This window comes from Diceros bicornis, chromosome 15 (genome assembly GCF_020826845.1).
Source record: "Diceros bicornis minor isolate mBicDic1 chromosome 15, mDicBic1.mat.cur, whole genome shotgun sequence".
In the NCBI taxonomy this organism is placed as follows: domain Eukaryota; kingdom Metazoa; phylum Chordata; class Mammalia; order Perissodactyla; family Rhinocerotidae; genus Diceros; species Diceros bicornis.
In genome coordinates, this window is record NC_080754.1 from 45,422,027 (window position 1) to 45,439,746 (window position 17,720).

The following is a 17,720-nucleotide window of genomic DNA, read 5'->3' on the forward strand; positions in this document are numbered from 1 at the left end:
AACTTAGATTGGAGTATGACAGTTCTCCAAGATGTATAAAATGTAAAAGATACTCAGTCTGTATCATAGGTTATACTATAAGAGAAGACTTAAGTGCTGTTCAAACTACTTTATTTACCAAAAAAATAAAGCACTTTAGTTCACAATGGTTCTCCTTTCTTAAATTACAGTGTACTAAATGAATATTCGTTTTTTTATATTTTTATTTTCTCACAAATTTGTAACTGACAGAGTTTTTAGTGTTTTGATAATTTTAAAGGTCACAGAACAGTTCCCATGATTAAAGTCACTTTGCTTGGTTTCATCTCATATGGTCATTTCTATGGTCCCACGTTGCTATATAAAATGAGGATTGCCTGTCTATGTTTAAACAAAAAAACCCCCCAAACTCCTTAAACTGACCTGATATGTTTCAGGAAGTGATCTCTTTATTGTCTGTTCTGACCCTGGAGGTCCATCATAGGTTAAATAGAACTGCAAATATGGTATATTTTTCTTGTTCTTAGGACTTGAGTTCCTGGAGCTGCTCTGGGTCTCATTTCTTCCCTAAATTGCCAAATGAAGATACTAATAGTCTCATGAGCTATATGAAGAAGAGTGTTCAAGATCATGCAAGACAACAGTGATTTTGTGTATTTCTTGAGCACCTGCTCTATACTAGGCATTGTGTTAGGCATTGGGGTATAAATAACATTAGGTCCCTTTTATTTTCTTGAAAGAGCTTACAATCTACAAAGCGTGGTCAGACAGGTTAAAGATAATATAATGGAGTTAGGTGGAAATATAGAAGCATGATAGTTCATGATAATGAAAGTTTCAGTTAAAACATTTTACAGTGTTGCTGAGTTCTTTGCTGTGTTCTTTGATGTTGGAGATACCACAAAAGAGTGATTTCTGTTTTCAAGAAAATTGGTGGGATTTATACAAGTTGAGCCTCTTTATATAGGTCAGGTGGCAGCGTGTCTAGTACATGCCATAAAACAGATCTTTTTAATGTAAATAATACATTATGGAAATAATTATACTTGGGCAGCAGGTCTCATACTGATTGTAATCTGTCTATGGAAGATTAATCTTTAAAACAAATAGCTGAATTTTGGATTGTGAGTGCATTTTATGAGCAGAGTAGGTTAATTGATCAACTCGAGGGTTATATTGTAAGTTACTGTTGAAGCTAGGTTTTGAGCCTCCCAATCCAGTGTTCCTATTCCTAAACCTGAACCTACATTGTTAAATATAATTGAACATTATGTATAGTCATTTAAAAAATTTTATTTTCATTTCATTTCTCTGTAAAAGCTTGACTACTGTGTCTCCCCTTTTTTCAGGGATGAGTTCAAAGATGTTGATTCTAATTATTTGCTGAACACATTTTTATTTGGTAGTTTTAGAGAGCCTGTGCTAATTAAAAACTCTGAGGGATATGAAAATGTCTGGCTCTTGGCTACCATAAAACTTTAATAGGTGAAATAAGTGTTGAATACAAATAGCTAAACAAATAATAGAAGCTGGCAATCATTGTCTTATGGGTGATACAAATGAGGACTTAACAAAGGAGTCAGCAGTTATTTCCAGGTAGGGGAATCGGAGAAGGCTTCATGGATGCAGAACAGTTGATCAAGGGCTTGAAAGATACCATGGGTGTTGTAATAGACGCCCGTACCAATTGGAGCAAACAGCAGTGGGAAAGTCCTGAAGATAAAAAGGTTCTCTGATGTCTTAATTTTATTACGTAACCCGAGTTTGGTAAATGATGTTTGACAAGAGATCGTCTGATCATTAATATTACCAATTTTTGTTCTCAAAAGAATATTGTTATGATTCAGGATCATATAGTGGGGTCTCAAAGTGTGGTCTCTGGTAGCATCAACATCTCCTGGTAACTTGCTAAAAATGCAAATCCTTGGTTCCACCCTAGATTTAAGAAATTGAATCACAAAGTCTAGGGGTGGGACCCAGCAATCTGAGCTTTAAGGAGTCTTCCCTTATTTTGAGAGGATCAGATGTTTATGGTCCATTATTACCTTTTGAAAAAATCTGTATCAGCTTTGTTTGATAGAGCTTACTTTTTTTGTACATGATCTTTCTGCAGAAGCTATTAATGATTAATCACCCATTCCATAACTGTAATTAAAAGTCATTGCTCTCTAACTTCTATTTGATTATAAAGCTTTTGTCAGTTTGAAGGGTAATTTTTTTACTTGAAAATTTGGAAATCTAGAAATTGAAGAATTTAGTGAGCTATTTTAATTGTCTGTCAGTGGTAATTATAAAGACAATTGCTAGTACATCTCTTTGGCACATCAAGTATACTGGCTGTTTTATTGTCACCTAGAATTTTAAAATGAAGTGTTATAGTCACTGGATATATAGAAAGAAAACATATTCTGATGCAGGTTTTCACTTTTGTGAAATCTTTTAATGACACCTGTCAGTTTTGCACTACATAATTTTTTCAAAATTCTAATTGATTATTTCAAATGAAATTCTAATAATTGAAGAACTGCCAGACTTTTCCAAAGTGGCTGTCTTTTACATTCCCACCAGCACTGTATGAAAGTTCCAATTTCTCCATATCCTCAACAACTATTATTATTGTCTTTCTGTTGTTAGCCATCTTAGTGGGTGTGAAGTGGTATCTCTTTGTGATTTTGATTTGCATTTCCCTGATGGCTAATGATGTTGAAGGTACATTTGTGTGCTTATTGGCCATTTGTATATCTTCTTTGGTGGACTATCTATTCAGATACTTTGCCCATTTTAAAATTGGGTTATTTGTCTTTTTATTATTGAGTTGTGCTATTTCTTCATATATTCTAGACAAAGTCTCTTATCATATGTTTTGCAAAAATTTTCTTCCATTCTGTGAGTTGCCCTTTTACTTTCTTCATGGTGTCCTTTGCAGTGAAAAGGTTTTAAATGTTGGTGGTGGAGTTTATTTTTCTCTTTCATTGCTAGTGCTTTAGGTATCATATCTAAGAAACCATTGCCTAATCCAAAGTCACTTAGGTCTTTGATCCATTTTGAATTAATTTTTTATATGGCATGAAGTAGGGTTTCAACTTCATTTTTTTGCATGCAGATATCCAGTTGTCCCAGCACCCATTTGTTACAATGACAGATTTTGGTGAATTTTTATCTATACTTTCTAGATCTTATTAGCTAGTAGTTGAAGACATTTTGAGTTTTAAACTAATCCCACCCCATTGTCTAAAATAAGATAAATTTACTAAGTATTGAAGAAAAAATGCTGTGAATAAAGCACTGTGTTCCATTTTAGGAGTCCTATTTTTAGAAGGACACAGACAGGAGCAGTTTTTGTAATTGTTATGTCATGAATTTTTAAAATGGGAAATAACAACACTTGATGAGAGACTGGGAGCAAGTCCTTCCAGTATCTAAAGATTTTCATTTAGAGCAGGGTTAAGCTTGTTTTGTATAGCTTCAGAGGCCTTAAGTAGAAGTTACAGGTAGATACAGTTGAATCCTAGAGAAGAAAGAACTTTGAAACAGTTAGAGCTGTCTAGTAATTTAGTAAAATGGGCACCCTCACATGGAAGCACTCATCATTGGAGGAGCTCAAGCAGAGGCTGAATGATGGGTCATTTTATCATTAAAATTATAGAATGGATTTCTGCATGGGAAAAAGGTTGTTGAAGGGTTTCCATTTTCCTATTCTAGTTTGCTTTCATATTTGTGAAGGGTTATCTCTTCAAGGTTCATCCTTTTCCAGACTTCTGTCAAGTAGCAGAATGAGGGTGAGTGAAAATATGAGATTATTGTCTTGAAGAAGTAAATGATAGAAGTACTCCAGTTTTTGGTTAGCTAACATTATTATGCATTATCCTGAAAATTGGTCTCATTGCTTGAGCTAGTTCTTTTCTTTTTGGCTTCTCTAATCTTGTTAGAAGACACAGTGAACAATGAGGATGAGGCACTGTCGCAAGAGTGAAAGTTGGGATGAGAACTAAAATTAAAGTACTAGTCTAATATCAGATTTGTGCATGGTTGTGATTTGTAGATTGTGGATTGAAGAAAGCTTGCGTAAAGTGCAGGAAAATGTGAATTTTGATAGTGTAAATGGAATTTCATTGTTATCCTTTTGGGGAATTCTAAAAGTTACCTTTTCTGATTCCGTGAATTATGCTCTTACTTTGTAAATGATCTATTAGAAGAGTATATATTGTTAAAAGGAGAAAATGTACTAGTGGGTATATTTATACTTTTGTGATAGTGTATTTGAATCATATGTTTTAAGGTGTAGGGGAGCAGAAGTTGCTACCCCAAAATGTGTCTCTTTGGCTTGATTTATTTATTAGGTGAGGAAGATTGGCCATGAGCTAACATCTGTTGCCAATCTTCCTCTTTTTGCTTGAGAGTGGCCCTGAGCTAACATCTGTGCCTATGTTCCTCTATTTTTTTTTTTTTGTATGTGGGACACCACCACAGCATGGCTTGATGAGTGGTGTAGATCTGTGCCTGAGATCTGAACCTGTGAACCCTGGGTTGCCAAAGTGGAGCATGCCGACCTTAACCACTGTGCCGCTGGACTGGCCTGGGCTTGATTATTTTTAAGAACAGAAAGACTCAGGAAGAAATTTTGACCTTTCCCCTAACGGCCTAAAAGAATTTAAGATAGAAAGCCTGTTCCAGGAAGGAACTATCACCATAGATAACTATAGTACAGTATGGCCTAGGTGTACTAGACAGGGAGGAACCTAGTAAGGCCCATTTGATCAAAGTCCTCTCCATGTCCCATTGTCTCTGCAAGGCATGGCAAACATTTGTTTACCAAACATTTGCTTTTTCATCTCCATGTGAATTGCCTTCCTCCTCTTTGAAGTCCCAAACCACTACCCCCAATATCCTCTTTTGTCTTTAGCTGAAGATGATATTTAAGGTGGTGCCTTTGGCCATTTTGGCGAGTTACTCAGTTTTTCTGGGTTTCTCCCATATATACATGTTATTAAACTTGTTTGATTTTCTTCTGTTATTCTGTCTCATGTCAATTTAATTTTTAGACCAGCCAGAAGAACCTAGAAGGGTAGGGGAAAATTTTTTCCTCACCTACAAAGGTATGACAGAAACTTGATTATTATATAAGCTGATTTAGGCGAATGAATTTAAATACCTGGCCTTTAGGCAGAATAATTTAAGGACCTTTTAGCGATAAGACTTTCAAACTGTGTTGCTCAAAATAAATTGTGAACATGGAAAAATTAGTCTTTATTTCTTTGAAGTGAGATTTTGGAATGATCTTTGAAATAGGGAAAAACTTTTGAGCTTAGCCTATTCCATGTTTTAAACATTTATCTTGTTTGCTCAATTCTAGGAGCTTTACCTTATTTTAAAGATTATTCCAAGATCTCTCTTTGAGCCTCGCCTAGATCTTGGTTGGGAACAATTGGCTTCAAACAAAGGCTTTCTTTCTGTAATGTTGGTGTAGGAATGCCTCAAAGAGCAATTGGTGCAAATTGATTAAAGTGAAGAAGATGTCTTTATATAATTGTAACTTTTTTTTCTTTTTTTTGTGAGGAGGACTAGCCCTGAGCTAACATCCGGTGCCAATCCTCCCCTTTTTTCTTGAGGAAGAGTGGCCCTGAGCTAACATCCGTGCCCATCTTCCTCTACTTTATATAGGACGCCGCCACAGCATGGCTTACCAAGCGGTGCATCGGTGCGCGCCCGGGATCCAAACCTGCAAACCCCGGGCCGCTGGGGTTAAGTGCGCACTTAACTGCTTGCGCCACCGGGCCAGCCCCTATAATTGTAACTTTTTAAGGCTTAAATTAGAAATTTTTGTTACTGTGTATATTCTTTTATGCTGAAGTAGGTAAAAATATTGTTTTTAGTATGTATGAGTTTTCCCGTGAAGTTACTATACATTGAAAAAAAAACTATTAAAGTATACTATCAAGATTTTCTTTTCCTTTGCCTGTTTTTGAAGGGACCATCTAAAGATTGCTACTGTTTGAACTCTTGCATACCTTTCATATAGATTTACCGGTTTTTGACATTTTTGCACATTTGCTTTATATTGTTATTCATCATGTCTTTTGCCATCATATTTATCTCATTGTTATTTTAGCTGAGGCATTTGAGAATAAGTTGTACACATCATAATCCTTTGCTTCTAAATACTTGTGTGTATCTCTTAAAAACAAGGACATTCTCTTGCATTACAGGACAGTGATAGAATTTAGGGATCTTTAACATTGATACAAGACTATTATTTAATATATTCCATGTTCAGATTTTACCAGTTGTCCTAATGATCTTGCTCGCAATTGTTTTGCCCTGATCCAGGATCCATTTCAAGATCACACATTGAATAATCGGGCGTAGTTCCTCAGCCCTTGTTTGTGGGTTGTTTTTTTTTTTTTTTGAGAAAGACTGGCCCTGACCTAATATCTGTTGCCCATCTTCCTCTTTTTCCTTTTTCTCCCCAAAGCCCCAGTACTTCATTGGATATGCTAGTTGTAGGTCCTTCTAGTTCCTCTATGCAGGATGCCGCCTCAAGCGGCTTGATGGGCAGTGCGTAGGTCTGCACCCAGGATCCGAACCTGCGAACCCTGGGCGGCCGAAGCGGAGCAAGTGAACTTAACTGCTACACCACTGAGCTGGCCTCTCTTTGTGTTTTATTATATTGACATTGACAGTTTTGAAGACTGGTCCTCAGTTTGGGTTTGTTTCCTCAGGAACAGATTCAGATTATGTTATTTTGGTTTTAAAAGAATGAAAAGGATGGAATCCTATAAGAGCTGTAGGTTATAATTAAAAGAATTTTGGGCCAAGAATCAACAGGGAGTCCTGAATTCTAGTTATAAGAATTGCTTATCCATTATCTCTACATAGTTTCCACTGTGTATGTAGGGTGGGTGTCTGTGCGTGTGTGAGTGTGTGAGTGTGTGTGTGTGTGTGTGTGTGTGTGTGGTAAGAAGAATTTCAGTATGCTATATTTAAAGAGCATAGACTTTGGAGATTGGTGACATGGTTTTAAATTACAGCTCTTTGTCGAGTAACTGTTGTGAATAATTGTGTAAATGTAAGCAAATTACCTAATATCTTCCAGCGCCATTTGTAAAATATGACTAATATATTCCTGCCTTTTCAAGTTGTTTTGGGAAGTACATGAGATAATACATGCAAAGTAAAAAAAAAAAAAAAAAAAAATGCTACACTGTGTGATGTTGATTAAAATACAGTAAATTTGGAAAAGAGGAAAGTCAATGAGTTAGAAGTGTCAAAAAGAAATTTAAGTGGAGAAGATTGCACTTGACCTGTGATTTGAAGGATAGCTTGACCTTGGATAAAATATCTAGGGGTGGAGAATCCTTTGGAAATTTTTAAGTGTGAGGGGATATGGTCAGATTAGTGTGGGAAATAATGTCAGAGTGAGGAGACTGGAAGAACAGATAAACCTTGGAGTTTGTTTGAAGATCTGGATTATAGTCCAGCCTTTACCATTGGCTGGTTGTATGATTTTGGTTACGTCATTTAACCTGTCTGGACTGTATTTTCCAGCACTATAAAATGACTGGTATGTTATCAGCATTTCTCAGAGAGGAGAAACATCACTGACAGGTTGGAGTAGTAAAGGAAGGCTTTCAGCAGGAAGGAGTTGAGATGGGTCTGGAAAAATGGATAGGCTCTGGAGAGGAGGAGAAGGAAAGAGAAAGCCATTAGAACAAGTGTACTAAATTAAAGAAGACACCAGTGGAAATAAACCTATTGTATCAGAAGTTAAAGAGGGATGCATGTTGGAAAATAATGAGAAATTAAGGTTATCAGTTCTGAGTTCTATCAGTAGGGTCTTTATAATTGTGTATGGCATTTAAAATTGGTAGAGTAGAAAAATGGCCCTCAGTTATTTAAATAAAGGTTGGTGAGACACTTATTGGAATGTAACTAGATTCACTTTATGCAACATTTTGGGGGGATGATTGTTTGTGCATAGTTTGCTTAGGGAGCCTAGGGCTTTCTGTTGGAGAAGAGGATACCTCAACTCTCTTCTTCCAGAAATTTGATGTAAGAAATACCAAGACTTAATGGAAGGAAAAGACGACGACAGTACTGCAATAAAATGACCTTAATGAAAATCGGTGAGGTTGAAATATAGGCCAGTGATTCAATATATAGGCCTAAGGATTCTTTGGAATGTTTCTGCGTGTCAGTTGATTCTGGAGCTTCTGCAGACCTAGACATGGCAATTGCTCTTGGAAGAACAATAAATGGTTGTGGAATATAAACTAAAACAATCTGCAAAATTAATTGATAGCCAGGGCTGCTGCCTGGCTGGGATCTAGACCAGCAGCATATCACAATGCAGTGAATGACCATTGTCTATTCATGGCAAATTTCAACAATCCTGTCACGTGGCAGTAAAGAAAGACAGTGTATGAATAACTATTGTCTGTACATCTCTCTGCCTCAGGTTTGATAACCTTCCTTCCACTAGTCATTCATAGCTATTTACCTATCTATCTATAAATAAAATCAGTGCAAGTTCTATTATATATGAATCTAGCCATTCATTGGAGATATAAGAGAGATGGGACCATATTTGACCACAGGTTGATGAAACAGGTTCTGGGAACTTAGTTGGGTACAGTAGGGATATTCTTGATCCACAGAACTGCTGTAGTTTCTTTTTTTCAAAATGTGACTATCCAGGTTTTTCTGAGATAATGCTTTCAGTAAATTCCATTTTCTGGAGTTGCTTTCTGGTGTTTTCAGTCAGTGAACCTAAATGGTTACAGTCCTGAAACATAAGTATGTCTTTTTTTGTGTGTGTGAGGCACATTGGCCCCTGCGTTAACATCTGTTGCCTATCTTCCTCTTTTTGCTGAGGAAGATTAGCCCTGAGCTAACATCTGTGCCAGTCTTCCTCTATTTTGTGTATGGGACGCTGCCACAGCATGGCTTGATGAGCAGTGCATAGGTCCACACCCGGGATCCGAACCTGCGAACCCCGGGCCACCGAAGCAGAGCATGTGAACTTAACCACTACGCCACCAGGCTGGCCTCAAGTATTTCTTGGTTTTATAAAAGTTAGGTTGAGAAATTGAGACAAGACAGTCTCCGTATAGTATAATGTACTTGTTTTGTTTGTCCTCTCCCACTAGAATATAAACTTGAAGGAGCTTTCTTTACTGCTCTGTCCTTAGCATCTGAAATGATGCCTGGCATATAGTAGGCACTAAATAAATAGTAATCAAATGAATGAAGAAATATGGTATTTCACAGCATAACACACAATTGTCCCTAATAAATAAGAATCTACAAATGGATTCTTTTAAAGTTTTCCTAAAGTTTTTCTCCTTACTTTCTCCTTCTCCCCTTTTTTATGGACTTTGCCTTGATCAGTGAAATGGTATGACAAGTCACATTTTACTTTTGTCTAGGAATCTTAGTCCTGGTTTTGGATAAAAATACCATGGCCATATTTTTAGCCTTAATTGGGAAGGAACTCAACATCCTTTAACAGTAAAGCCAGCAATTTTAAAATTTATTTATATTAGTGGTTATCTAAAGTTTAAATCTTATTTGGTAAAATCCCATACTTAAAAAATTTCTACCTGAAAGTTGTATTAAATCTTGTTAAATTACCAAAGATACCCAGTGGTGGGGGTGTACAAAAGGCATGTGTAGTTAATGTTTGTAATCCACGTAAAGGAAATTTATTTCATGGCCCTGAGTGACCTAGAATATCAGAAATTTCAGTGTTTTTTTTTTTTTTTTTTTAATACCATAGAAGTAATGAATGCATATAATAGAATGAAAATAGTGGAGCTTCTTTAGTAGCTCTATCCTCAGGAGACAACATTGTTAAGAACTTGTGTTTTGGTTCTTTTGGTGATTACCATTATACGTTTATTTATGTCTTTCTTGAACTGTTAACTTTAGACACAATTAATGTCTCCCTTTCAGCTTTTTTTTTTTTTTTTTTTTGTGAGCAAGATCAGCCCTGAGCTAACATCCATGCTAATCCTCCTCTTTTTGCTGAGGAAGACCGGCTCTAAGCTAACATCTATTGCCAGTCCTTCTTTTTTTCTTCCCCAAAGCCCCAGTAGATAGTTGGACATCCTTCTAGTTGCTGTATGTGGGACGCGGCCTCAGCATGGCTGGAGAAGCAGTGTGTCGGTGCGCGCCTGGGATCCGAACCCGGGCCGCTAGTAGCAGAGCACACGCACTTAACCGCTAAGCCACGGGGCCGGCCCTCAGCTTTTAAAGGAAATGTCCTTGATAATGTCTTGGTGAAATATGTGTTCTTGGAATAATGCATGGGGAGAGAAAGTTGTTGTAGATTGACATAAAGAAAACTTGAGAATGCAATAAGAGGTTTATTGGGTGGAAGAAATGTTGAGAATTGTCTAGGAAAAACATTCCTATGTTTTCCCTTACTCACACCCAATACTTCTGACACTTTTTTTTTTTTTTTTGTGAGGAAGATCAGCCCTGAGCTAACATCCATGCTAATCCTCCTCTTTTTGCTGAGGAAGACCGGTTCTGAGCTAACATCTATTGCCAATCCTCCTCCTTTTTTTGTTCCCCCCCAAAGCCCCAGTAGATAGTTGTATGTCATAGTTACACGTCCTTCTAGTTGCTGTATGTGGGACACGTCCTCAGCATGGCCGGAGAAGCGGTGCATCGGTGCGCGCCCGGGATCCAAACCCGGGCCGCCAGCAGCGGAGCGCGCGCACTTAACCGCTAAGCCATGGGGCCGGCCCTGACACTTCTAATCACCAAATGTGTGGTAGTTTTTTCCACACCAAGCAATTCTTTGCAACACCAGCTGAGCGTCCTACAATTCAATTTTCTTCTAACACTGACTACCTGGAGTTAGTATCAGATCCCACAAATTAAGAGGTCAGTCCCACAAGACTGCCTCCACTTCAGATGCCAATCTCAAGGCCCAGGTTGTCGCTTCTGACTGACTGGCTGTAAATTGGGATTCCCACAACCCCCTCCTTGGGTTCGATAATTGCTAGAATGGCTCACAGAACTTGGCATCCCACTTATGTTTACCATTTTATTATAAAAGGATATGACCGAGGATACAGATAAACATTCAGATGCAAGAGATGCATAGGGAAAGGTATGGGGGAAGGGGTGCAGAGCTTCCATGCCCTAGCTGGGCATACCACCCTCCCAGCATCTTCATGTGTTCAGTGATCTGGAAGCTCTGTGAATCCCATACTTGTGAGATTTTTATTGAGGCTTCATCATGTAGGCATGATCAATCATTATCTCAGTCATTAGCCCCTCTCCTCTTCCGGAAGGATTGGGGGGGAGGGCGGGGTGGAAAGTTTCAAGCTTCTAATCATGGCTTGGTCTTTTTAGTGACCAGTCCCCATCCTGAAGTTATCCAGGAGAGCCCACCAAGAGTCGCCTCAGTAGAGCAAAAGACACCCGTATCACCCAGCAAATTCCAGGGAATTTAGGACCTCTGTGTCAGAAACTAGGGTCAAAGACCAAATATTAGAACAAAAGATGTTCCTAGTGCTCTTATCATTAGGAATTACAAGAGTTTTAGGAGCTCTTTGCCAAGAACTGGGGTCAGAGACCAATATATATATATTTTCTATTATTTCACAGTAACAAAGCAAATTAGCAGTTGTGTCATTCTAGTTACACTTTGAACAAAAGTCTGCTATTTCTCTGTGTCTTCCTTGTAAAATTAACCTCAGTCTAGGAATACATATCTGAGTAAAGTTGGACTTTAAGGAGATCCAGGCTCTGCCAAGTCATTCTTCATTCAGAGGATTCCTTGGGGACTTGGAGTTTGAAGCAATTCTAGAAGTTTATTTTTTGCCTGTGTATTATGGTTATAACTAGATTGTTCTTTCCCCCTTTACAGTGTAAGGTCTGTGGTTCTTAAATAGGCTCTGAGTGAGTGAATGTTCAAGAACACTTGAGAGAGTTTGAAGACATCAAGTGGTTTTGAAAGAACAGACCTTCTATATTGGTGTGGAATGGAACCAGTTTCTTAGAATGTGGCTTAATGGTAGTCATCAACTTTAGCATTCTGCAACTATACCCTGAATTTCTGGCCAAGAACAGTGAAGATAAGCGAGAAAAAGAAAAAAACAAGTCAAAATTTATACACCATTAAGAGATGTATAAAAGGCCATTGGCCCCAGACTCCTAGTTTTTAGCTGCTTGCTGCCTTTCACAGTATGAAAAATAACACATTGATGGGGTCGGAATCTTCAGTGGTTCTTGGTTGACGTTCGCCTTATACTGAACTCATTCTGCTCTTCAATACTGCTTCTCTGCCCTTTGAATGAAATAGCCGGTTTTACTTTATATTTCTCCGAATCAGTGACACGGAAATAAAGTGGAATTTATTAAAGCTCCAAGTGGGATTTGCTGACTTCTTTCAAATTAGAAAATTAGTCACTGTACAAGTGGAATTCGAAGTTAGACTGAATCAAACTATTAACATCTTTATTACTACACTAGAGAGGATACATATTAGTAGAATTTATAGAGCATATTAAATTGTCCAGGGTAGCAAACGGAGAACTGAGAGCCTACACTGCCTGTAAGGAACTTTCTGGAATGGGAAACTCAAGTTATTTACTATTAATGTTTTAAAATTATTTTGATGTTATATCTAGAAGGAAAATAATTTCAGACTGCACAGATATTCAGTACTCTACATGACATTCAAAACCAAAAGTAAGGTACTATTTTTAAATACTGTATAATTATAGAGAAGGCTTAATGGAAGCCTTATTAAATTTACTCATTATTTGCTATCACTGAAGTATCCTTCCCAGGAATTCAGTGTTGCTGTTTTAGGCAATAGTTTCATTGCTTCTTAGCTACTATTTTGAAGCCAGGGAACAGGAATAATATTAGACCGACGTTTCTTTAAAACATGAACATTCGATTAATCCAGTACCCATTATAGATGATTGGTTGTGATGTTAATTAAAAACAGGTATTATTTCTTAAAGGCCAAAATCATGACCCACTCCTGCTTTCTTGTCCAGTAATCCTCTTTTTTTCCTCTTATTTTATATCCCATATTGAATCGAGAAATGATACCCCATTTTCAGAATGCCGATAGCAGCAGTCTGTTTAAAACAAAGTTTCTTTTTTGTTTTTATAAATAAACTATGCATAACATTCATGAAAAAAAGTCAAGCATTCTAGACATTTAGACTGGGTGTATTGATTGATAGTTTATTTCATCACATCTGTGGTTCTGTTAAAGGACAGCTCAATGTGTCCCATCACACACAAAGTCTAGTAAAATAACAATGGCTACCAGGAAGTGGTTTTATATCTCAGATATTATTACATGCTTGATGTGCATCATCTTATTTAGTTCTCATAACAACACTCCTCTGTGAGTAGGTAGTGTTAAAATCCTTGTTTTACAGATGAGGAGACACAGGTTAAGAGAGGTTAAATAACAAGCCTGATATCTCATGCTCGGTAAGTGGTAGAGTCACATTTTTCGTGCAGTTAGTTCTATTCTAGTTCTATGTATAGTTTCGTCTATCTTAATTCCTAGAATTTGGTAAAGAATGGATGAAGCTGTGGAATGGAAGGCAATGTAAATATTTATTTTGCAGTAATATAATGGAATAAGTATAAAGAACTACATATTTGTTTTTGACAGTTGTATTTTGTAAGGTTTACACATGAAATGGCTTGGCATAGGACTGTTAAATGAATGTGGGAAGGAGTAGGGAATTTGGTGTGTTTAGAAGAGATCAAGGACATAAAATAATCAGATTATTAGGAGAGGGGAAGCAAGAAATAAAAGTGATAGGAGGTATGAAATAGGGATATAATTTCATAGTAGCCACCAATAAACGTAGTCGATTTGAAAGTGCATAGAGCTTCATTATAGTAAACATGTAAGGGTGATCCATATTCTTATGTTATTTCCTCCAGTGTTAGAATGCCAGCAGAACAAATTTTTCTCTTTCTTGTCCGTCTTTCTAGGACCTCAGGGTCAGAAACTGATAATGAAAGGAGTCCCTGCCTGTTGTATGCTGTCTCATATCTTGGCGTAGTCTGTCCAGTTTTTGTCTGAAGAACAGTTAGGAAAAATAGCAAACCTTAAACTTTTATCAGTGAACTAACTTCAGGCTCTTGTTACTTCTTTCTCTTTATGCAGTTCCTCTTGGCCTTCCCAGTTCCTCTGCTCTGGCCTGAAGTAATCAATGGGATCGAAATCAAACCACATACCCCAAAGAGCAAAGTTTAGGAAATGCTTTTTAAGAGCAACTGTTACGTTTTTAAATTTGCTTGTGCATTTTAAACAGAGTATCACGACACTAAAATGCTTTTAAAATGTTTTACCAAGATGTGATAGTTAGTTATGATAGGTGTTTGGGTAATACAATATTTCAGAACTAAATGTGGTTGTTAAATAATTGGTCATAGTTCTTATTCTTTACTTTTGGAACAAAAATTTTACTTCCGGTATTCTGAATTTCAGACATGGCTTGCATGAGATTAACAATTGTCTTCGTTCTTCCTTAAATTGATTTTGTGAGGGAGTGAAAAATAGCACAATTTTATTATCATTGATTTTTATCATACCTCTGCAGATAAGGTCTTTATTTTAACCACTAGCCCTTTTGTGACAGGGAAATATTTTTACCATGATTACCTGCTTTGTTCTAGCATCTAGAGTTATAAAGCTGAATGAGGCATATTTCAAGATACATACCTTCTAGTGAAGGGAGACAGGCATATAAAATGAGTATCTACAATGGTGGTAGAGCTTAGGTGGGATGTAGGTGATTTAAAATTTAGCCAGAGGATATAGCATATCCAAATCATGAAAGGATGAGGGATTTGGAGAACTAAACACATACTTGTGAAGTAACACCCTAGAGTTAGAAAGTAATGGTGTTTGGTGATTGATTAGCTATAGGAGATGAGGGAGGAGAAAGAGCCGTATTTCTAGCTTGGGTGACTAGGAGGATGGAGCCATACAGAGAGGTAGATAATATAGGAAGAGGAACAAGTTTGGGATGGGAAATAAGTATGTTTGAAATGCTTTAGGGACATCTGTGGGGAGAATGATGTCCAACTGGTTTCAAGTAACTGAAAACACTGGTTTAAACAAATTGATAAGCAGAAAGGTATTACGTATTTTTTTATTCTCGTGTCATTAGTGTGTGGCATTCCATCAGGTTTATTGCCTCAGTTGAAAAGTGGCTACTGCTGCAGGAGGCGTCATGTTTAAGCAAGAGGAAGTGCTGCATCTCTCTTCTATTTTCAGGAAAGCAAAAGCTTCCCCAGCTTCCTCTCATGCCTTGATGGCTGCCCCCACCTCACCATTTCTGCTTATCAGCCAGATTGTTTCACATAGCTACCTCTAGCTGCAAGAAGGGCTGAGAAAGTGAGTATTTATCTGGACATGATGCTGCTTTGAACAGAATTGGGATTATGTTAGCAAGGAAGCTGAAGGCAACTAATAGTTGTTATGCAAATGAATAGCTAATTAAGTAGTGACCCAACAAAGAAGCCTGCTATTATTGCCTCTGTCACTTCAAAATTAAAAAAAAAAAAGAGCTGAATTTTCAGATAATCGTGTTGTTCAATTATAAATTGTGGGATGCATGCCTATTAAAAATAATTTGGGCTTTAGACTTCGTCAAAGTTGTAGGGGAAGGAGACTGAGGAGTGTGGATGCTAGGATTCAAGGGGCCAGTAGGAAGAAAAATTGTCAAAATTTAGTGATTGATAGGGCCGACAAAGAAAACAGAGGGAAGAGTCCGATGACTTTCAGGCTTTTGACTTGGGTAATGAATGTTAACCCATAAGCAACACAATATTTGCTGCAGAAATGGCTATATGGCTTTTGTGCCTTCCAACACTTTTTGGTAAACTTCCAAAAGTAAGAGAATAATGCATTTTAAAATTTCATGCTCTCTTAAGAATACTAATTATGTAAATTAAATAAATTTAACCTAACTCATCAGATGAAGTCTCTGAGTTCTGTATGTATTGGTTTTTTAACAATTAAATCCACATAGTATTTCAAGAACTAGTTAGTTGTGTGAAATACTCTAGGTCGAAAGTATTTGTAAGCTGGGTACTGTTAAGATGCCAGAAAAGTTGTTATTGGTTTGTGGACTTACAGTGTCCTCTGGTGAGTGCCCATCATCCTTATGGTACTGATTCCATCCTACTTGTGGTTATAAGAGAATATGGATATAGATTTCTTCCTCCTAAGTAAAGTGATTCTTCATTAGAAATTCTTTGTCACGTTGGAATAAGAAAACTCCTTGGAAACAAAGCCTTTGAAAAGAGACTCAGGAGACCTAGAGGAGGAGAGTGGTTAAGAATTTAACCTGGCATCTGATGACCACTCTGCCTCTTATCAGCTGTTGATCTTGGTCTAAGAACTTCTTTGAGCCTCAGTTAACTTGTTTTTGAAACAGAGACAATAATACCTACTGTACAAGCTTGTTATGAGATTTAAATTATACTGAATGTACAAGCAATGCAGAGTTTAATATTATGTTACTGTGGTAAGAATCTTTAACCTCTGGGTCTCAATTTCTTTATGAACTAGACTGCTTTTCTATATGTTTAACCTTCATATCATAAAAACAGATTTTCTATGCTGTTTATAAGATATCTTTTTGTTTGTTTTATATGTGTTGCCTTATTTCTCAGAACTCAGGAGATATTTTCTTCTTTCCTTTGAGGGCCTGGTTTTCTGTGAGCCTAGTTCTTAATTTTGAAAAGGCTTCAAAGGATTTCAGAGGTCAACCCAGTCAAACCTGGTTATTGCTTATAGGAGGTGAATCAGTCCCATAGAAGCTTAAGTTCTAGTCCAAGACCACTGACATCCTAGAGGCAGAGTAGGGATGAGGAGCTAGGTGTGTTGTGAGGAAATGGTTCACCAAACCTTTTCTCCTTCTGTAGATAAATGACGTTTAATTTGAAACATAAATGTGGAATGTCAGCAATATTACCAGCCAACATGGGGCATGGCAAAGTGGTCTCTGATTTGTGAACTGCCCTGATTTGTGAGTGAATACCTGGCAGGAAGGTGTGGTGCATTCTTATAACTGAGTGTGTCCCTTGATTGGTTGGGTCCCCTGGAAGCTATGCCCGTGAGATTCTTATAAGATGATATTGGTTCCTCTGTGGAGCTTGGGGTTTCTAAGCCAGCGCAACTTCCATACCCTTCTGTGAGTTCTTGCCCCCTTGTACCTGAGCAGTTACATGGTGCTGGTAGGAGGGAGAGGTGTAAAGACGTAACTCTTGAGTTGCATATTCTGCTGACATGTCTGGCCTGATAATACACTGATAGCCTTTCCTGTCCTAGATTCTTCAGAGAAAACAGATTACAGGTGTGGCCTTCTTAGGTTTTGTGAGTCCATCTAGTTGAAGGTGAGTCATCCTGAGTTCTTTTCATCTGATTGATTAGCCTTGACTTGAGATCAGAGACCAGTGAACAATCATACAGAACAGATTTTCATCCTCTTTGTGGGAAAGATATTTTCCTGGAAGTATTCCTTAAACAATTTCTGGCTTATTTCCCTTCTTATGAGGAAGAGGTAAGATTTTGTTGCCACTTTTCTACCTCCACAAGTTCTTCCCCACCTCCTCCCAGTCTCATTTAGTACTCTCTGGAATCTAGATTATGTTTTAGGTGTAATAGTAGGCAGAAGGTATAGAGATACTCTTTATTTTTTTTCCAGGAGTTTACAATTGAAGGTATTGAAAAA

The 17,720-nt window shown here is 37.4% G+C and overlaps 1 protein-coding gene across 4 annotated transcripts in view; it reads left to right on the top strand.

The window, feature by feature from the left end:
- Nucleotides 1-17,720, top strand: part of TBL1XR1 (TBL1X/Y related 1) — a 182,660-nt gene that overhangs the window by 56,620 nt on the left and 108,320 nt on the right. Inside the window, exon 1 of one of the 4 annotated variants that reach the window (XM_058556321.1) lies at nt 17,533-17,549. The exons of 2 other annotated variants lie outside the window; for them this stretch is intronic. The gene's annotated coding sequence lies outside the window, so the exon portion shown is untranslated. Of the gene's footprint in view, nt 1-17,532; nt 17,550-17,720 lie in introns of those variants that run through there. One more of the 4 variants, XM_058556317.1, reaches the window with a different exon arrangement.